Source organism: Carcharodon carcharias, chromosome 16 (genome assembly GCF_017639515.1).
Source record: "Carcharodon carcharias isolate sCarCar2 chromosome 16, sCarCar2.pri, whole genome shotgun sequence".
Classification (NCBI taxonomy): Eukaryota; Metazoa; Chordata; class Chondrichthyes; order Lamniformes; family Lamnidae; genus Carcharodon; species Carcharodon carcharias.
In genome coordinates this window covers 111,087,125-111,109,842 of record NC_054482.1, presented here as the reverse complement: position 1 = coordinate 111,109,842, position 22,718 = coordinate 111,087,125, and the positions used below count along the sequence as shown (strand labels likewise).

General features: G+C 45.1%; 1 protein-coding gene across 2 annotated transcripts in view; it reads right to left on the bottom strand.

Annotated features, from left to right (window-relative positions):
- Positions 1-22,718, bottom strand: part of adgrl2a (adhesion G protein-coupled receptor L2a) — a 639,330-nt gene that overhangs the window by 423,135 nt on the left and 193,477 nt on the right. For both annotated transcript variants that reach the window (XM_041208140.1, XM_041208142.1), the window contains exon 2: positions 1,010-1,060. The gene's annotated coding sequence lies outside the window, so the exon portion shown is untranslated. The remainder of the gene's footprint in view (positions 1-1,009; positions 1,061-22,718) is intronic.

Below are 22,718 nucleotides of genomic sequence, written 5' to 3'. Positions count from 1 at the left end.
CCCATCTAAACAATCGCACCATTTGAATGGCGAGTAACAAACTATTCCAGACCAGGCACAGGGCATCTTTTGTCATCTAAAGGGTTCTCACCCAGAAACAATGTTATTGTCGCCAAAAATTCAAAACTGATTGTAGGAGGGCTGTAATTGCCTCTCAAGGTTTCTTTTGGTGCTGTCGTAAGATCACATTCTCAAATACTCCATATGCCTTCCAGGGGAATTGTACACGCTTATTAACCCATTCACAATCTAGGGGAGCATTGCAATTCTCATAATTGATAAGTACGTGGGTATTTAAGTAAAAGGACGGGGAGCTGAGAAGGTCCTGACCTTCGGGGCTCTCCAACCTTTTTTGAAAAATATAAATTATGACTAAGAAACCAGTTGGTGATGTCTTCTATGTAATGAAAGTAATCTGTAGCTCTATTAACTCCTGTGTCTGTGTGTTTGTGTGTATATGTGCATGCATGTGTGTGTTCAAAAATAGAAATAGTAACACTGAAGTTGGCACGCTGTCCAGTGACATGATGGTGACAGACTAAATGGGACAGCTACTCATCGCCAAGCGCTCAGTGCCCTATCTCAAGAGGGTACATATATGGCAAGGAGGTTTATGGACCTGCAGTTAAAGAATGCCTTCCACAATTGGCCAGCAAGACGGGAACTTTCCAATATCGGGATAATCCAGCACTGATAATTAGTGTGCAGCGCACAAACTCCCTCTTGTGAAGGCAGTAAGAAGCCATTAATTGTTTTGCTAATTAAGATGAATATTACCTTCGAGAAATGAACCAAAAACTTGCATGACAACTAAAGGCGTGCCTTCCCCTTCCCAAGAGAGATCCATGATATTCAAGAATAATTGCTTTATGGTTTTGACTAAGACAAAAATACCTATCTTCCATCCGAGATCATTCATAACCAGCGTGTTCATCCACAGAAAGGTGAATCGCTTTATCTAAATTATTATATATTCAGATCAGTTTTAAAATGCAGAGCTGGAACTTACCACGTTTTAGAAATTGTGGGCCTCAGCATCCTGTTGGAATGTCAAACAGTCCTGCAAAGCAGAGAAGACAAACATGTATAAAAGATTAATCCAAGGACGGTCACCTTCAATTTATGAAACCTTTCTGTGCCCGCATAAAAATTACACAACGGTAACATTATCCACCGAGAGCGTTCCGTTCACCTGCACGGTGATTTGTCTCGACAACGCACTTCACAATTAATGATAGAACAGCACACATCAACCGTTACACATCAACAGAGGTAGCCCATTCAGCCCCTCGAGCCTGCTCCACCATTCATCAGGGGGCAGAAGTGGACCATTCAGCCACCACCCCCCCCACCCCCCCGAGCTTCTTGCACCATTCACAGGGAGGGGGATGGACCATTTAGCCCCTTCGAGCTGGTTCTACCACTCATGGCTGATCTGTACCTCAATTCGATTTACCTTGTTTTTTTTTTCTCCCCCATATCCCTTAATGCCTTTGCCTAACTTAAGATCTGTGCAATTTCAACAAACTGCTCTGTCTTCGTTGTGGTATGGACAAGTTGCACAAGAACAGTGTGTTATTTTGTGCTAAGGTCTGAAGAGGGCAGTACACTCTGTCAGTTCAGAGCTGTAGCTGGCCCCAAACAAGAGCAAACAAGCAGCACAGGACTGGAAAGCAGCAAGTACTTTAGTCAGCTCTTCCCAGCAATAGGGAAACAAGAAGCAAAACATTTCTGTGCAGGCTAAAGGTCGCGTCAAGGATACAAAGTGCAGTGTGGAACTGCTCCAGAAGCAACATGGGGAAGAGGCAATTGAGTTAATGCTCGTTCCAAGAAGTTTTTTTTTTGTCCAAGTCAATATTATTGTGGATGGTGTCTATCTGTCGTAGTAAAACTAAGTGTCACGAAACGAGCAAATGGGCTAGATTTAATTAACTCACTCCTTGCACATTTCATCACTGATTGCTATGGTAACATTCAGTTGCTCAGCAGCCAAGGCTTTTTAATCAGATAGTTGCAGTCATCTTTCTGTACTGCAGGAATGTGCCTGAATTTACAGCCAACATTTGATACTACCGATAACTGCCAGTAATTTAGTGTTGGCTCTTTTTAAACAATACGCACACACACATACACACACAACCTAACAGACTGCTGCTCTGCCGACTGAAGGATATCTGGGCGAGACTAGACTGATGTAATCATAAAGGAACTCGTGGAGAGTGGATGGCCCACTCACAGCGTCTCACCAAGGCTCCTTTGACAGCACCTTCCGAACCCATGACCTCTAACAGGACAAGGTCAGCAGATGCATGGGAACATCCCCACCTGCAAGTTCCCCTCCAAGCCACTCACCACCCTAACTTGTGACTATTTCACCAACGCTGGGTCAAAATCCTGGAACTCCCTCCCTAACAGCACTGTGGCTGTACCTACACCACACAGGCTGCAGCGGTTCAAAAAGGCAGCTCACCACCACCTTCTCAAGGGCAATTAGAGACAATCAACAAATGCTGGCCCAGCCAGAGAAGCCCACATCCCGAGAATGATTTTTTTTTAAAATCACATTGAGAATCTGAATTTCCATTTCTCTAAGCCCCTTTGGTAACTCCTTTTCTCAGCGAAACTGTGATAATTGGTTTTCAATATAGTTCCTGACACGGTGCAATAAAACCCCTCCACACACCTGCCGGCAAATCGACAGTGCATCAGGAGAAATCCAAGCTAGAGGAGGGGGGAACCCCAGTGCTGCTGATTTTTCTAAAGCTCATATTCATTCCTACTCTTTGCTGAAAGGGAACGCTGTTCTGAATTGCGCCTTTACCCTGCCCAAGTTACTGTCTAGAATTATTGGCGTTTGGAAGAGGAACCAGGCCAAAGGACCAGGTCCTTGCAGGCAGAATGGGGGTGGTCCCGTGCACTTACCTGCTCTCCAGAAATGAAATTATTTCAAACTTGCTGAAGTAATGAAAGGGATATTAAAAAGGTTTCCAGGCGAGAGGAAGAACGGGAGGAAGGATTGGGTTGGGGTTGGGGGGGGTGGGGGAGAAGATCAGTCTGAAGCATTTTGATGCCCTAAGGTCACTTTAAAAACAGAACAGCTACAGAATTACAGCTAGGGTGATTTCATTCTTCATTTCATTCTTGCCTCGAAGAGGGCTCCAGATTGCAAAGCGTTCCCTGGGACAATGCTTTTGGCGAGCATTCTGTGCAATGTGTCAGTGTGTGTGAGGGAGAGAGTTCACAAACTCACAGGCAGCACCAGCAGCAAAGTTTAAAAAGGGAAGAGGCAGCACTTCGCAAAGACAGTGTTGCCAAAGAGGGAGAGAAAGAGAGCTGGAGATGTAATCTGATATACTGCACCAGGGGAGGACTGGAAGAAACCACTCATCGCCCCCCGAAGCAACGTCATGGAGGAGGATGCAGGCTGCTGAGTCATTGAAGCAGGAATTACAAAGGACTACACCAGATCCTTGCAGGCAGATTGGGTGGTCTCTAAATTTGAAGAAGTCCCATTAAACCAACGTCAAACCAATCCCATTTAGAGAGCCAGGAGGGAGGGAGGGAGGGAGGACAGGAGAGATTGCTTCATCTTTAAGGAATGTCCCAAGCAAATTGCAGACAATCGCTTCGCTGAAGAAAAGAGTAAACGCTGGAAACAAAGGAAGATAAGGGATTCTAGTGACGGCCCAGAGCTGCAGGGTCAGTTTTAGATTGCATTGGCAAAGAACAGCCAAGTGGCCTCTCCGCTGCAAGCCCTCTTCCTTTGTGAATTTCTTCACTAAATCTCCACAACGTTCCCTCTCGAATTTACTGCTTCTGAGAGAATGTTGCTGGTAGGCTCAGGACCCTCTTGTGAGGCAGTTAAATCAAAGGCACCAGTTCACCTTCTGCCTATTCTGAACTTGAGGAGGGGCTGCTTGTCACAAAGTACAAATTCTACTGATCCCTGTGTGGCCACGAGGCTGGTTTTGTGGACTTGTACCAATAAAGTATAGGAAAACCAGTAAAATTGTACTTTCGTGTTGCTGCCAGTTCAGGGGTAGTGAATTTACCTATAAAGCAAAAAAAATGTCATTGGTTCTGGCCCAATTTCAGGGCTTCAGCACATCATATAGACCGGTACCTCAGTGTGCAGTTCTGAGAGGGAGGGCTGCACTGTTGGAGGTATCACCTTTAGGATGAGGCAGTGAGGGCCCTGCCTGCCCTCTCAGCTGATTGTAAAAGATCCCCTGGCACTGTTTTGAAAACCAGCAGGGGATTTCTACCCAGGTCAACACTTATCCCTCAAGCAACATTACCAAAAAACAGGTAACTGGCCATTATCACAGGGCTCTTTGTGGGATCTTGCTGTGCACCGGTAGGCTGCTATCTTTCCTACATTACAACAGTGGAGTCAGAAAGTGCTTCAAGACATCCTGAGGTTGCGAAAGGCGCTACAGAAATGCAAGTTTCCCTCTTTTTTTCCGAGGGATGTAAAAGGTTCCATGGCATTTATTCAGAGAAGGGCCAATATTTTGACCTCAACCAATATCACCAAAATCATTCCCCTTGTGTCTCACTGCTATTTGTGGGAACTTGTTGCATGCACATTGGCTGCTAGGTCTGTCTATAAAGCAACAGTAACTACACTGCGGAAATAACTCATTAGCTTCAAATTACTCAGGGTGCCTTGAGGATTGAAGGGCATGACATTAATTCTTCCTCCGAGTGATATACATTGCAAAGTGCTCTCTCCAGACACAACCTAAGTACAGAAATAATCTATATTTCCAATTATAAGATGCATTTTTATCCCCCCCCCACCCCACCCCCCAACATATTCCAACAAATCCTCGAAAATATTCCAGCAATTTTTTTCAGAAACATCAAACATGGTATTCGTTCATCCCTCAAGCTGTATTAGAATACATTACAACGCGTGCATTTGCAATAACAAAAGCAGTTCATGCTGGGAATGCTCAGCAGGACTGGCAGCATCTGTGGAGAGAGGAACAGAGTTAACGTTTCAGGTCAATGACCTTTCGCACTTTTTGAATGCTGCTCTTGTGTGCTAATACCATGAGACAACATCACTCCACTGAGGTCTACCACTTTATCTTTCGGATGGGATGCTAAACTGACGTTCTGTCTGCCCTCTCCAGTAGGTGTAAAAAGGTCCCATGACACTACTCCGAAACAGAGTAGGGGATCTCTCCGCAGTCTCATGGCTAACGATTATCCCTCAACCAACATCACTGAACAAACAGGTCATTCAGTCATGATCGTGTTGCTGTTTGTGGGAGCTTGCTGTGCGCAAATTGGCTGCTGCGTTTCCTACATTATTACTTCAGGAGCCAGTGTTGGGGTGTCCCAAGGTTGTGAAAGGTGCTGTATTCCCCCTTCTTTCTGTCCAGACATCAAACGCCCTGGTTTTCAAATGCTCCTGTGCCGGAACCCTCATGCAAATACGTGACGCACGCACACCCACGGCATTCCCTGTGCCAACTTCTGAACAACCGCAGCAGCTCCCCAAAAAGAGAACAGTGCGAACGTCTGCAGGAAAGAAGCCTCTCTCGAGGTAAAGAGAGAATTACTTTGTGCTAAGTAAGTGAACCGGGTCTTGAATGCTGAGAGCCAACACGCTGGTGGGCCACTGTATAGTTCCCCCCCCCCCCCCACTATCACAGAGAAACCTAATGGCTTTCCACATCATCCTAGCAACATTCCTCAAAATTCGAGGGACCCCACTTCCCAAAATTACAATAAACAGAGGAGGTTGTGGAATCTCAATCACTGGGGCATGTTCAAGACAAGAAATCGATAGATTTCTGGAGACTAGTAACATCAAGGGATATGGAGACAGTGCAGGAAAAGGGGTGTTGAGGTAGATAATCAACCATGATCTGATTGGATGGCGTAACAGGCTTGATGGGCCAAATGGCCTGCTCCTGCTCCTATGTTTCTAATATAGAAAAATTTCTCTTGCTATTTATTGGATCTCGCCTAGGAAGATACAGAATCCTGTTGAAATTCCACTTGAAAAAAAACTAAACACATGGAATAAACATTTCAATCCCCAACTAGGAACCGTGTCTGAATGCCAGAACCACTTAATTCCATTGTAGTAATGAATAGCGCAGCTATGGAAACAATCAGCCATTCAGAGTTATACATGCCAACTCTCACGCTAAGTAATTATACATAGTGCCGGCACTCAAATTAATGAAGGTTGATTTCTTTGTGACTCCACACACTGGTTACCTCCCCCAAGTCTAGCTCGCACATGAGGCCATCACCCTATATTGAAGATGACAGGGTTCCTCACTAGCCCTCTTGGTGACACACAATCCATTCCGCCACACAGCAAATTAAGCCAAAGCAAAGACGTACGGCAATTGAATCATCTAATTTGCTTCCCAACAAGATTTCTGCACCCAACCTAAAGCACGGGTAATTTGCAGAGTTCTTAACCTGCAATTATCTCCAATAATAATGTAAATAAACCAAAGTCGTTGTTTTAACTGCCTGCCTCAAAACATTGGCTGATTAAAAGGTTAAATGCAGCAACAGAGCAGATTATTTATGCTGATCTGCCAGTGCTCCAAGCTGTGAAAGCTGCTGCCTGTCCACCACTCAATTTCCCTTTCTTTAAAAAAAAACACAATCACTGTTAAATGTTAAAGAAAGATTGTAAAAGAAAGAAAGCGACCAGCGATGCAGAGAGTGTAATAGTGACAATGACATCGTGCATTCACACCACTGATGGTGTCTGCCGGTGTAAATGTATTTCTTTTGGCCACTTTTCCACTCTCAGGCCTGGACTTTTTCATGATTTTGGAGTGTAGGCAGTCAATGATATCAGACTGCTCAACAATGAGGAAGGGGCACCCCGCTAGGGTCTGATCCTGTCCTCACCTGATGTCCTCTTTGTGTCAACGGCGTGGCTAACTTGGTAACACTTTCTCTGGCCTCCGATTCAGAGGATGGTGGGCTCAAGTCCCACGCTGAAGCTTTGAGCGCAAAATCCAGGCTTTTGTAATTGTGTCGTACGGCACCGAGGGGGTGCTGCATCACTGCAGGTGCTGTCTCTCAGGTGAGAAGTTAAACCGGGACTCAATCAGCCCTCTCGGGTGGATATGAAAGATCCCACTGTACTATTACACTATTACTTCACTGTTTGTGGGAGCTTGCTGTGAGCAAATTGGCTGCCTCATTTCCCCGCTTACAACAGAGACCGCACTTCAAAAAATATGTCATTGGCTATAAAGCACTTCGGAGCCTTCTGAGGTTGTGAAAGGTACCTACGTAAATGCAAGTCAAGTCATTCTTTCTGGTTCCAGAAGAGAATCAAGTGAGTTTGTTAGCTATTATTTTTGCTTAAGTGTTTAATGTCACAGTGAGTGAGGAGTAAGGTTAAAAAAAACGTGTTAAAGCAAGTTTTTAAAAATAACGAAATAGCATTTTCATATAATTCATGAGTTGAGTCACTGGCTGTGTGAATGCACCAAAGGGAAGAAAAGCTTTTCCTCAGGAGTCAGTGACTAGAAGTGGAATGTGGAGACAAAGGATTTGGCATGATGAAGAGTCGCCCTCAGTTCCAACTATTTATAGATTTTTTTTCTTTCCCACTGAGTTCAGTGGGAAGGACGAGGAACTTTTAGTAAGGTGCAGAACACTGTAAAATAACCTTCAAAACAACTACACAAATATGTAAGTGTATTTTAAAAAATACATTTTGAAACACAGCAGTGTTTGGTCAGAAAGCAGCAAACGCTGTGGATTTGGACAGGTTTAATACAAACAATTTTTGAGCAAGAATTTTCAGTAATCTTTCTCCTTGGCAGCCAGTGTTGCCTGGGGAACCGTGCTCCGGAAGGAATCTATAAGTGGCGGGAACTGCCGGTCAGGGAAGGCATAGACGATTTGAAAGGTACAGCTTCAAAGCTCTAGGAGGTCTCAAATTGATGGTTGAAAAACAGAGATCCTTAACATTCCAAGTTTGGTATATAGGAGCAGGATCAGGCCATTCAGCCCTTCTAGCCTGTGTCTCAACCCCATTTATCCATCTTCACTCTATGTCCTGAGGAGATGCCAACATAGTGGTAATGTCACTGGATGAATATTCTAGAGGCCCAGCCTAATGCTATGAGGACAAGAGCTCAAACCGTAGCTGGTGGAATTTAAATTCAATTAATTAATTTTATAAATCTGGAAACAGTAATGGTGACCATGAAACTATCCTCAGTTGTCATAAGAGCCCAACTGGCTCACTAATGCCCTTTAGGGAAGGAAATCTGCCGTCCTTACCTGGTCTGGCCTACGTGTGACTTGAGACCCACAGCCAAATGGTTATAACTCATAACTGCGCTTAAGGGCACATAGGGGTGGGCAACAAATGCTGGCCTTGCCAGTGATGCCCAATTCCCATGAAAGATAAAAAAAAACTCTTAATACCCCACAGCCCCGTTGGGAGAGTGAAGTAAGCTCACCAATGAAGTTGCATCACCCGAGCGAGGTGACAGAGGGACTGTACTACTGTGCAATTCACCACCTTCTGAGGAAACATTGTCCAGAAATCAGGTGACCAAACTTTGTCCTGGTTGCCAGCTCGGCAACGTGGGGCAGACGTATTAAGTTTCTTTGGAGGCTCTTTAGTTTTGTCAGGTCTCTGCCGGCCTTTTGTTTGGCAGAGCTCTATGGTAGGGCTCAAACCAGTCTGATGTCTGGCTTTCACCCAGAAATGAAAAGCAGCCATTGGTGAAGGAAGATCTCCCTCTGTGAATTTCACAACAAACCAGAATTTCATTTGTAATAAACACATTTTAACAATTTTGCTACACCGTACCCAGGGGAAATCTTCTCCAATAAGTCTTGACTTTTTTAAAAAGGAGCTTTTTTTCTGCCTCATTTACTCCAGGGTCTAGTCCTGTGAGGCGCCAGTTATTAAGGCTTGCAAATGAATTTTCATCAGCAGCTTGACAAACATCAAAAGGAAAAAAATCCCAAAGCTTCGTCACTCCAGTTTGGCTTTGGATGTGCCAAGCGGTGTCAGGTAGATGTGTCAGCATCAAGGACATACTAGTCTGTCTGGTCCATCTCCTCACTACAAACCAAACTATTCCTTGAAATTTGATACAGGTATTAAAAACCATGAGGGGTCTGGGCAGATTTGGGAAAATTTGCTCACACTGTCGAAAGGATCAAGAATGAGAGGGTTTAAAGAGGCAAAAGCATTATGAGAAAAAACTTTTTCACGCAGCGAGTGGTTAAGGTCTGGAATGCACTGCCTGAGAGTGTGGTGGAGGCAGGTTCAATCAAGGCATTCAAAAGGGAATTAGACAGTTAGCTGAAAATGAAGAGTGTGCAGGGTTACAAGGAGAATGACACTAAGGAAATTGCTCATTCAGAGAACAGGTGCAGAAATGATGGGCAGAACGGCCTCCTTTGCGCTGTAATAATTCTGTGATTCCTGCTTAACTAGACACTGGGCACGCTCGAGTATCTCACTCAAGTGGTTGTGACCCAAGACATTGAAGGGTCATCTTAACCTGACCCACCAGCAGGAACAAGGCAGGTCTGGGATAAAAACAGAAAACACGAAAAACTCAGCAGGTCTGGCAGCATCTATGGAGAGAGAAACAGAGTTAATGCTTTGAGTCCGTAGGACTCTTCTTCAGTCATACAGACTTGACACATTAACTCTGTTTCTCTCTCCACAGGTGTTGCGAGGCCTGTTGAGTTTCTACAGCATGTTCTGCCTTTATTTCAGATTTCCAGTATCTACCTTTTATCAAGGGTTGCGTACTTGGCCTCACTGAGGTCAAAGCAATGCAAAATCAAACATGGTGTTAATCGGCAATTCAACCCAAACCTGCCCAGGTTTTCTTTGCCTGACTGGTTATCACAAAAGCCTCTTCATTCCCTGCAGTCCACTTTCTAATTTGCCCTTCACGTTTCTTCTCCATCAAAGCCTCCTAGTTTTCTCCCCCTCCCCAGCCTCTCATTTACAGTTGGCTCAAGTCTAATGCCAAGGTTGCCTGAAACACACAGGGTTCACTGTGACACTCACTCCCTTGGAAACTCAAAAGATCTTTTAAGAAATCAAATCGCCAAATGCAAACTGTGGTCAGAGTTTGATATCCTGTTCGTTTCCTTGCAAAATGCTCTCTCCGTCTTTCACAACAGCAGGAATATGTCAGGACTTCACTGTTGATAAGTGACTGAAGGAATTACAAAAACACACATTAAGTACATGACAAATCCACGAAAGCTGAAATGCTGGTTAGCTACTAGTGGAGATATGATCAGACAGTAAGTACATCTGTTTTCAATTCTGCTCTGGTCAGGACCACCAGCCTGGGTGGAAAAGCATCAGTTACGAATATGGTCTGTGGCTGACCCAGGCATATTGGACATATCCTGACTCCCCAAATCCTTTCCACCATCTACAGGCACAAGTCAGGAGTGTGATGGAATACTCCCCACTTGCCTGGATGGGTCCGGCCCCAACAATACTCAAGAAGATCAACACAGAGGGTAGATAGGGAGAATCTAACTGTCTCCTCTTGACGTTCAATGGCATTAACATCACTGAATTCCCCCCATTATCAACATCCTGGGGGTTACCAATGCCCAGAAACTGAACTGGACCAGCCATATAAATACTGTGGCTATAAGAGCAAGTCAGAGGCTAGGAATCCTGTGACAAGCAACTCATCTCCTGACTCCCCAAAGCCTGTTCACCATCTACAAGGCACAAGTCAGGAGTGTGATGGAGTACTCCCCACTTGCCTGGATGAGTGCAGCTCCCACAATGCTCAAGAAGCTTAACACCATTCAGGACAAAGCAGCCCATTTGATTGGCATCACATCCACAAACATTCACTCCCTCCACCACAAACGCACAGTGGCAGCAGTATGTACCATCTACAAGATGCAGTGCAGGAACTCACCAAGGTTCCTTAGACAGCACCTTCCAAACCCACGATGGCTACCATCTAAAAGGACAAGAGCTGCAGATAGATGGGAACACCACCACCTGGAAGTTCCCCTCCAAGTCACTCACCCCATCCTGACTTGGAAATATATCGCCTTTCCTCCTCTGTTGCTGGGTCAAAATCTTAGAACTCTCTTCCCAACAGCACTGTGGGTGTACTTATGGACTGCAGTGGTTCAAGAAAGTGGATCACCAACACTTGCTCAAAAGCAGTTAGGGAATGGGCAATACACCCACATCCCATAAAGGAATTTTTAAAAAGGGCCTGGTCAACAAATCTTTATTCCAAAGCGTGCGAGTTGTCTGGAAGATGCCATGGTTTTGAGAGCAAACACGAGGCTTAATGCATTTGCATGCAATTTCTTGAACTCTTTATTTAACAGGGGGAAGTAACCCATGTAAAATGGACAAAAGAGAAAAGAAAATGCATTTGTCACTTCAGTTTAACAGAAAGGAAGATGCCATTCAGCCTTGCATTCTGTACCAATGTTCATGCTACACATAAAGCTACTTCATCAAAGCCCCTCTGTGTATCCTTTTATTCTGTTCTTCCTCATTCCTCTAGAACCTTTCACAATCCCAGGAAGATTTAAAGGCCTTCAAAGATAATTAAGTTATTTATTTTTCAAAGGTAACCATCGTTGCAATGTAGGAAACATGACAACCAATTTGTGCACAGCAAGGTCCCAGCAACAAGGTAAATGGATAGCTGAACCCTTTTTTTGGCACATTCAAACATACGAACTAAGAGCAGGATTAGGCCCATCAGCCCCTTGAGCCTGCTCTGCCATCCAATAAGATCATGGCTGATCTGATTTTAAGCTCAACTCTACATTCCTGCCTACCCCTGATGACCTTTGACCGCCTTGCTAATTAAGAAACTATCTACCTCGGCCTCAAACATTCACCCGCTGATTATCACGTACCACCCTCCCTCAGCTGATGAATCAGTGCTCCTCCATGTTGAACACCATTTGGAGGAAGCACTGAGGGTGGCAAGGGCGCAGAATGCACTCTGGGTGGGGGACTTCAATGTCCATCACCAAGAGTGGCTCAGTAGCACCACCACTGACCAAGCTGGAAGAGTCCTAAATGACATAGCTGCTAGACTGGGTCTGTGGCAGGTGGTGAGGAAACCAACAAGCGGAACAACCTTCTTGACCTCATGCTCATCAATCTGCCTGCTGCATATGCATCTGTCCATGACAGTATCGGTTGGAGTGACCACCGCACAGCCATTGTGGAGGTGAAGTCCCGCCTTCACATTGAGGATATCCTCCATCAAGTTGTATGGCACTACCACTGGGATACATTTCAAACAGATCTAGCAACGCAAGACTGGGCATCCATGAGGCACTGTGAGCCATCAGCAGCAGCACAATTGTACTCAAACACAATCTGTAACCTCATGGCCCAGCATATCCCCCACTCTACCATTACCATCAAGCTAGGGGATCAACCTTGGTTCAATGAAGAGTGCAGGAGGGCATGCCAGGAGCAGCTTCAGGCATACCTAAAAATGAAGTGTCAACCTGGTGAAGCTATAACACAGGACTACTTGCATGCCAAACAGCACAAGCAGCAAGTGATAGACAAAGCTAAGCGATCCCACAACCAACAGATCAGATCTACCTATGCAGTCTTGCCACATCCAATCATGAATGGTGATGGACAATTAAACAACTCATTGTAGGAGGAGGCTCCACTGATATCCCCATCCTCAATGATGGAGGAGCCCAGCACATCAGTGCAAAAGACAAGGCTGAAGCATTTGCTACCATATTCAGCCAGAAGTGCTGAGTGGGTGATTCATCTCAGTCTCCTTTGGAGGTCCCCAACATCACAGATACCAGTCCCCAGCCAATTCGATTCACTCCTCATGATGTCAAGAAACGGCTAAAGGCACTAGATAGTGCAAAGGCTACGGAGCCTGCCAAGATTCTGGCAATAAACCTGAAGACTTGTGCTCCAGAACTTGCTGCACTCCTAGCCAACCTGTTCCAGTACAGCTTCACACTGGCAGCAACTCGGCTATGTGGAAAATTGCACAGGTAGGACCTGTCACAAAAAGCAGGACAAATACAACCCAGCCAATTACCGCCCCATCGGTCTACTCTCCATCATCAGTAAAGTAATAGGAGGGGTCATCAACAGTGCTATCAAGCGGCACTTGCTTAACAATAATCTCCTCACTGATGCCCAGTTTGGGTTCCACCAGGCCACTCAGCTCCTGACCTCATTACAGCCTTGGTTCAAACATGGACAAAAGAACTGAACTCCCGAGGTGAGGTGAGAGTGAGTGCCCTTTACATCACGGCCACATTTGACTGAGTGCGGCATCAAGGAGCCCTAGCAAAACTGGAGTCAATGGGAATCAGGGGAAAAACTCTCCACTGGTTGGAGTCATACCTAGCACAAAGGAAGATGGTTGTGGTTGTTGGAGGGCAGTCATCTCAGCTCCAGGACATCACTGCAGGAGTTCCTCAGGGTAGTGTCCTCAGCTTCACCATCTTCAGCTGCTTCATCAATGACCTTCCTTCCATCATAAGATCAAAAGTGGGGATATTCACTGACAATTGCACGATGTTCAGCACCATTCCTCAGATACTGAAGCAGTCCATGTCCAAATGCAGCAAGACCTGGACAATATTCAGGCTTGGCTGACAAGTGGCAAGTAACATTCGTGCCACACAAGTGTTAGGCAATGACCATCTCGAACAAGAGAGAATCTAACCATCACCCCTTGATGTTCAATAGCATTACCATTACTGAATCCCCCACTATCAATATTCTGGGCTTACCATTGACCAGAAACTGAACTGGAATAGCCATATAAATACTATGGCTACAAGAACAGGTCAGAGGCTAAGAATTGTGTGACAAGTAACTCACCTCCTGACTCCCTAAAGCCTGTCCACCATCTACAAGGCACAAGCCAGGAGTGTGAAGGAACACTCCCCACTTGCCTGGATGAGTGCAGCTCCCACAGCACTCAAGAAGCTTGGCACTGTCCAGGGCAAAGCAGCCCGGGTGATTGGCACCACATCTACAAACATTCACTCTCTCCACCACTGATGCACAGTAGCAGCAGTGTGTACCGTCAACAAGATGCACTGCAGGAATTCACCAAGGCTCCTTTGACAGCACCTTCCAAACCCACGTCCAATGCCATCTAGAAGGACAAGGGCAGAAGAGGAACAACGCCACTTGGAAGTTCCCTCCCAAGTCACTCACTATCCTGGCTTGGAAATATATTGTCATTCCTTCACTGTCGCTGGGTTAAAATCCTAGAACTTACTTCCTAACAGCACTGTGTGTACCTACACCACATGGACTGCAGCAGTTCAAGAAGGCTGCACACCACCACCTTCTCAAAGGCAACTAGGGATGGGCAACAAATGCTGGCCCAGCCAGCAAAGCTCACATCCCTTGAATGAATAAAACAAAACACCACTCACAACATCTTGCCAATCGGAAAATGTACCATTTATGCCTTCTCTGTGCTCCCTGTTAGCTAGCCAATCTTCTATTCATGCCAATATGTTACCCCGCTCCATCAGCTTTTATCTTCTGCAGTAACCTTTGTCGTGGCACTTTATCGAATGCCTTCTGAAAATCTAAGTACAGTACATTCACCAGTTCCCCTTTATCCACAGCACATGTAACTTCTTCAAAGAACCCCAAGTAGTTGGTTAAACATGGTTTCCCTTTCACAAAACCATGTTGATTTTGCCTGATTACCTTGAATTTATCTAAGTGCCCTGTTATTACGCCTATAATAATAGCTTCTAACATTTTCCCAATGACGGATGTTAAGCTAGCTGGCCTACAGTTTCCTGCTTTCTGTCTCCCTCCCTTTTTGAAGAAAGGAGTTACATTAGCGATTTTCCAATCTAATGGAACCTTCCCGAATCTCGTGAAGTTTGGAAAATCAAAACCAACACACCAACTATATTACTAGCTACTTCTTTTAAGACCCCTAGGATGAAGTCCATCAGGGACCCGGGGACTTGTCAGCCCACAGCTCCAACAATTTGCTCAGTTGCTTCCGTGGTGATTTTCTTGAGTTCCTCCTACCTTCCATTTCCTGATTTACAGCTTTTTCTGGGAAGTTACTTGTATTGTCTATCATGAAGACTGCCCCAAAATATCAGTTCAGTTCATCTGCCATCTCATTATTCCCATTATTAATTCCCCAGACTTGCTTTCTATAGGACCATTACTCACTTTGTTAACTCTTTTCTTATTTAAATATCCGCAAAAACTCTTACTGTCTGTTTTTATATTTCTAGCTAGCTTTCTCTTGTATTCTAATTTTTCCCTCCTTATTAATCTTTCAGTCATTCTTTGCTGTTTTTTATATTCAGTCCAATCTTCAGACCTGTCACCCACCTTTGCACAATTTTATGTTTTTTCTTTAAGTTTGATGCTAACTTTAACTTTTTTATTTAACCACGGAGGTTGGGTCGTCCCCTTGGAATTTTTATTTCCATTGGAACCTATCTATTCTCTGTATTTTGCAATATCCCCTTAAATGTCTGTCACTGCATCTCTATTGACTGATCCCTTAACCTAAATTGCCAGTTCACTTTCGCTAACTCTGCTTTCATGTCTTTAGAATTGCCCTTATTTACATTTAAAATACTAGTGTTAGGCCCACCCTTCTCTCCCTCAAACTGAATGCAAAATTCAATCATATTATGATCACTGATATCTAGGGGCATCACTGTGAGGTCATGTTTGTCAATGGGTGAATATTGCCCCTCCTTGAAGTAGTGCCATGGAATCATCAACTTGCTCCTGAGAGAGCAGGCAGGGTCTGTGTCTAACATGTTAATAGATGACAGCTCTAATCAATTGTCAGTACTGCACTGAGGCACTGAACCCAAGCGATTGTTGCTTATATGAATGTTGAAATGTTGGCAGGCTATTTAACCATGGCGGGGTGGGGTGGGGTAGGGGTAAAGTGCAATTAATATTTCCTCACTGGACAACGACACACCCATGCACTTCCAACAGGTGTCACTGAATAGTGTAAAACAACAAAATAGCAAGAAATAGGCGAGTTGGTTGAAACATATAAGATCCTCAGGGGGCTTGACAGGGTGGATGTGGAAATGATGTTTCCTCATGAGGGAGAATCTAGAACTCGGGGTCACTGTTTCAAAATAAGGGGTCGCCCATTTAGGACAGAGATGAGGAAAAAACTTTTTTTAGCCCATTCAGTCCCTCTCAATTGATCCTGAAAGCCTCTACGATCCCTGCCCCCACCCCTGACTGCTGCACCTGTTTCTTAAGTGATTACCAAGTCTTTACCTTCCCTTCCCCAGCTCATCCTTTGTTTTATTCCCTTTATCCAGCTCAGAACAATGAGAATCCCATCTCCTATATGTCGCTCCAGCTTTAAGCAGGTAACACAGGGCAAATAGAAACCTGGGGCCCTACCCCACCCGCCACCTCCATCAAAAATAACTGTTGAGGCTTGGGAGTCAATCGAAAATTTCAAAAGGGAGATCAGCTAGGTGGTATTAAGCGTTATGAAACCAAGGTGGGTAAATGGAGTTAAGATACAGGGCAGACATGATCTAATTCACAGAATCACAGAATTTTAACAGCATTGTGTCTGCACTGGCTCTCCAAATGAGCATTATGACCTAGTGTCATTGCCCTGCCTTTTCCCTGCACATTGTCTCTATTCAAATAATCATCTAATGCCCTCTTGAACGCCTCTATTGAACCTACCTCCACCAAACTTCCCGACCCGACCCACTGCGTGAAAAAGTTTTTCCTTGCATCACATTTGCTTCTTTTGCAAAACACTTTAAATCTGTGCCCTCTTGTTCTTGATCCTTTTATGAGCAGGAACAGCTTCTCCCTATCTACTCTGTCCAACCCCCTCATGATTTTGAACATCTCTATCAAATCTCCTCTTAGTGTTCTTCTCTTCAAGGAGAAGAGTCCCAACCTCTCTAATCTATCCTCATTGCTGAAGTTTCTCATCCCTGGAACCATCCTAGTAAACATCTTCTGCACTCTCTCCAATGATTTCACGTCCTTCCTATTGTGTGGTACCCAGAACTGTACCCAAAACTCCAGCTGAGGTCTAACAAATGTCATATATAAATTCAGCATTACCTCCCTCTAATTGAATGACAGAACAGACCAGAGGGGCTGACTGGCCTCCTCCTATTCCCTTGTTCCCAACTCAGCACACGTTGGTAAAATCATTCAGCAATAGCGAGATAAAGGAGAGAGCTGTAGAATTTTGTAGGAAAGTGAGAGAGAGTGTTTACACACACACACACACACACACACACACATGCACGCATGCACACACACTCTACACACACGCACATGCACACACACACGCGCATGCACATGCACATGCACATGGAAAGTGGATTTAACACGCCTAAAAATACCTGCACAAGAGAGTGAATAGTTTTTCTTTTAACCATTTCTGATTATTGATCATTGTAACTGCGTATGTTATCACTGAGGCCGCGATGGACCTTCTCTGCTATTAAGGCATTGAGCACTGGATATAGCCCAGACAACAAGGAGCATATGGTACTTTTAAAAAGTCCTTGATAAGTCTGCAGTGACAGAGTTAATAAACTGATCAACCAGCTCTAGAGCTGATGTGCTGTTAACACTGCAGGGATCCTTCATTCAAGACTGGGCAGCAGCCAAGATGAAGATAGAAAGCTCATGCTCCAATCAGAGCAGTGTTTTCCACAGACATTACAGCAAGGAACAAGCCATTTGACCCAACTGATGGAGACGCAATGGCATAGTGGGAATGTCACTGCACTAAGAACCCAGAGGCCCAGGCAAATACTCTGGAGACATGGGTTCAATTCTGACCACAGCATCTGGTGGAATTTAAATTCAGTTAATAAATCTGGAAGGAAAGCTAGTGGTCTCAGTAATGGCGACCATGAAATTCTCATCAGTTGTTCTAAAAACCCATCTGCTGCACTAAAGTCCCTTTGGGGAAAGAAATCTGCCATCCTTACATGTTCTGGCTACATGTGACTCTAGACCCACAGCAATGTGGTTGACTCTTAACTGCCCTCTGAAATAACCTACCAAGCCAGTGACTTCAAGGGCAATTAAGGGTGAGGCAATAAATGCTGGTCTTGCCAGCGATGCTGACATCCCATGAAAAAAGGGGAAAGAAAATCTCTGTGCCAGTGTTTGTGCTTCACACTAGCTGTGGGCTGTAATGTGCTTTGGAACTTGTTAAAAGGCACTGAAAAAATGCAAGTTCTTTCTTCTTTTCACTTGATAGCTGCTATATAAAGGAACTTAGGAACGCACAAGACCGGGAAAGAATCATCAAGGTCCTTCTTGTATTTAAGTGTGTTTTGTGAGAGGCTGGAATTAAATCTTTCCAAAGAAGGTAACAATAATGAGATTCAAAATGCTGTAACACATTAATTGTTGACCTTGATAATGGCAGCACAAGTTAAGTTGCCCTGGTTTGTTAGAATTTGAAATTAATTTACCAAAATAGGCATTGTTTGTGGGGACAATGGGAGGTCACGTGGTTTGACACATGACCTGTTCGATACGATCGTGAACTCCAAGGGAGTGGCACTGTGACTGGCCTCAGCTCCCATAAACACAGGACAAGGGAAAAGCAAAAACTAATTATTTACAAAAAATATATTAATGACTTAGAGGAGGGAAAGTGGGTGACACAAAAATTGGTGAGAGGGCAAGTGGTGAGGGTGACACAAAGAGTCTACAGAGGGATATAGACAGATTAAGTGAGTGGGCAAAAACTTGGCATTTGGGATATAATGTGGGAAAATGTGAGGTTCTACAATTTGGCAGGAAGAAGAGGAGCTGAATATTATTTAAATGGAGAAAGACCGCAGAAAGCTACAGCACAGAGGGATTTGGGGGTCCTCATGCATGAATCCCAAAAAGCTAACATACAGCTTCAACAGTTAATAGGGAAGGCAAATGGAACATTGGCCTTTATTCCAAAGGGAATGGAATATAAAAATAGGGAAGTCTTGCTAAAACTATACAAGGCACTAGTTAGACCACACCTAGAATACTGTGAACAGTTTTGGCTCCCTTATCTAAGGAAAGATATACTGGCATTGGAGGCAGTCCAGAGAAGGCTCACTAGGTTGATCCCAGTTATGGAGGGATTTTATTATGAGGAGAGGTTGAGTGGGTTGGGCCTGTACTCATTGGAGTTTAGAAGAATGAGAGGCGACCTTAATGAAACATATAAGATTCTTAGGGGGCTTGACAGGGTAGATGCTGGGAGGTTGTTTCCCCTTGTGGGAAAGTCTAGGACCAGAGGGCATAATCTCAGAGTAAGGGGTCACCCATTTAAGACAGAGATGAGGAGGAATTTCTTCTCTCAGGGGGTAGTCAATCTGTGGAACTCTTTACCGCAGAGGGCTGTCGAGGCTGGGTCATTAAGTATATTCAAGGCTGTAATAGACCGATTTTTAATCAGTAAGGGAATCAAAGGTTATGGGGAAAAGGCAAGAAAGTGGAGTTGAGGATTATCAGATCAGCCATGAACTCACTGAATGGTGGGACAGACTCGATGGGCCGAATGGCCTACTTCTGTTCCTATGTCTTATGGTCTAAAACTGACCAGCATTCCATCTCTTGACTGCTGTCTGGTGACCTCAACTGGGCATCGCACAAGTGTGCACATTGGTTAAGGACAGGGTCAGCTTTGATGCTCCTCGGAGTGCCCCTATATTTACAGCCTAGGTGTACGCACACACAAAATAGGTAATAAGGTACTGACCGAGTTATAATACATGGAGCAGATGTCAACTAGAGAGAAGGCTTCGTGTGGCAAACCACTTACGAACAAAAGCCTCGGACCAATGTTCAGGTAAAAAGGAAACAATTAATTTTAAACTCAATGGATCTTGACCATGGATTTACAATCCCATGGCCACTTAGTGACTGTTGCAAATTATCATCGACAAACCTAAAGGTAAACTGCACCGTCCCAAGGCTTCGAATCTGAATAAGAAGGCCCTTTCGGCCTTCTCAATAAGCAAATGGTGGCCGGAAGACAGCTCAAAGCCTCTTCTCTATGGTAGCTGTTTCTCAAGCTCCTCAGTGCAAACCGCGCTGTCAAATGCTTTATCATCGGCTAGCAATTGGGTCAGCGAACAGATTAGGATGTTTACATCAGGCACTCATTTGAGAGATAAATCTTTTAAACCGCTGAAAGGACCAGGAGTCAGTCGGGACGTGAACGTCTGCCAGGCTAGAGCAAGAGAAATTAAATAAATAGGGAGGAAAATAAAATGCCCAAAAGTGAAATCAAACAAAGCAATTTAATGATGTCCTTCAGTGGTGAGCAGTTCTATGTAACTTATCAGTTTATTAGTAAAGGGCAAGCTGAGGTAGAGTTGACAGCATCCTCCGCAAACGATCCGGCATCACAAGACGGCACCTGTCATTCCTGAGGAGGGCCACATTTGGAACAATTAGATCATTGTTTCAGTCTGACTGTGTAAGCACCGAGCTGCCTTGTCTAATGTCCTGCTTCTACTCCGGCTGTGTGTTGACAGAGGAAGGAAGCATACACTTGGCTTCAGGGTCTGAATGACAACTATCAGCCCCGTGAGTAAGCAAAAGCAGGCTTCTCTTTGTTTCCCCAACCAACACCCCCACCACCCCCCGCCTCCACCCCACCCCCAATCTCCCTACATGAATGCATATGGTTACCATGGCGCAAGCGTCAACTGTGGCTCTTGTCTTTCAGACCAAAGGATGTAGATTCAAGTCCCTCAGCCCCCAAGAGACTTAAACACAAAAGCCTCATATTGCAGTGGGAGTTAGCCTAAAGATGCACTGTCCACAAGGTGCATAGCAGCTTGCCATTGCACTTATGGGTGTAATATTAAACCATGGCTAGCTTTCTCTGGCACATGTAAAAGCTCCCTTTTTAAAGACGGGTAAAGGGGCTCCCCTTGGTGTTCTGGCAGATATTTATCCGTCAACCATGCCACTTAAAAGATTATCAGGACATTATCACATTGCTGTTTGTGGGAGCTCGCTCTGTACAAACTGGCTTCCACGTTTCTGACATTACAACAGTGACTACATTTCAAAAATACTTCATTGGCTGTAAAGCACTTGGGGATGTCCTGAGATTGTGAAAGGCGTGATATAAATGTAAATCTTTCTCTAACCAGGAGCCCTTGTCCAAATGATCATTTTTCAAGGTTTGGACTCAAATAGTACCTGTAGAATTTGACAGGGTCGGGGTTGGAAAATGCAGCGAACCATTCAAAAGTCCCACTGACTTCGGCGGGACTGGAAAATCCCACCGGTGGGAGGGGCTGTAAAATTCTGCCCTATGGTGTTGGCAAGTTATTCAACTATGGAGGGCATCTCAGTTAAACTCATCGTCCAATATCCACACCGTTCCTTCACTGGGGCTGGGTGAAAATCCTGGACCCTCCCTCCCTCACGGCACTGTGGGTGTACCCACACCATGTGGGCTGCAGCAGTTCAAGAAGGCAGCTCACCACTACTTTCTCAAGGGCAATTAGGGGCGGGCAATAAATGCTGGCCTAGCCAGCGACGCCCACATCCCAGGAATGAATAAATAAAACCACACGGACTGCAACGGCATCTGGAGCACTCCACTCACCTTTGGGATTCAGTAGAATGACACTGGGGCTAAGAGAGTTAAATTCTGCAGGCAGGATGTCTTAACATAAGGCTTGTGTTCCTTCGAGATTAGAAGATTAATGAGTGAATGAATCAAGATGCTTAAAATGTTAAAACAATTTGATAGGGTAGTGAAAAACTATACCCTCTAGTGGGGGATTCAAGAACAAGAGGGGTGTAATCTTAAAACTGGAGCGAGGTTGTTCAGGAGTGAAATCAGGAACTACTTTCGCCCACACAAAAAGTCGTGGAAAGTTGGAACTCACGGCCTCAAAACTTTGTGGAGGTTGGAGCAATTGAGGTTTTTAAGGCTGGAATCTTCCGCCCTCGCCAGCGGTGAGCCTAGAGACAGGAAGGGCATTTACTTAGGTGGGATGGGGGCTGAGCGGAACCCACTGCCTTCCCACCTCCACCAGAATTGAGCTCTGGATGACATGGCCAACTAGCTCCGCCACCTACTGAGGCCCTCAAGCAGACGGCTAATGAACACCCCCATCACCACCCCCCCGCCCCGGGGTCTTGATTCCAGGGGGAGGCCCATCACTGACTTTGCCACGGGCCTGATTGGCTTGTGGTTCGGAGGGCCTTCCTGAAGGAGCACAGCGTGGGCCTCTCACTGGCACCCCAACGCCTCACCAAGATTCCGCCCGAAACGTGAGATCGATAGATTTTGGGACAAAGCTGTCAGCGGGTATGGAGCTAAGGTGGGAAAATGGAGCTGAGGTGCAGATCAGCCATGAGTTCATTAATGATTAACGGAGCTCGTATGAGGGGCTGAATGGCCTCTTCCTATTTCTATGTTCCAATAGCCATAGGGCAGAGGTAACCCTGGCTGGTGTTTCCCCACCATATCACAGGGGCACTGAGGTCAATCGCCACCCTAGCTGTGACTAACTCAGGATGGACAGGAGCTGAACTGGAATCCTGCTGTCCATCATGATACCCTTACTAAATGAACACTGCTCTTGCGGACTCATTGAACCATGGAAATTTACAGTATGGAAGGAGGCCATTAGGCCCATCATGTCCGTGCTGACTGACAAGTAGCCATCCAGCATGAACCCAC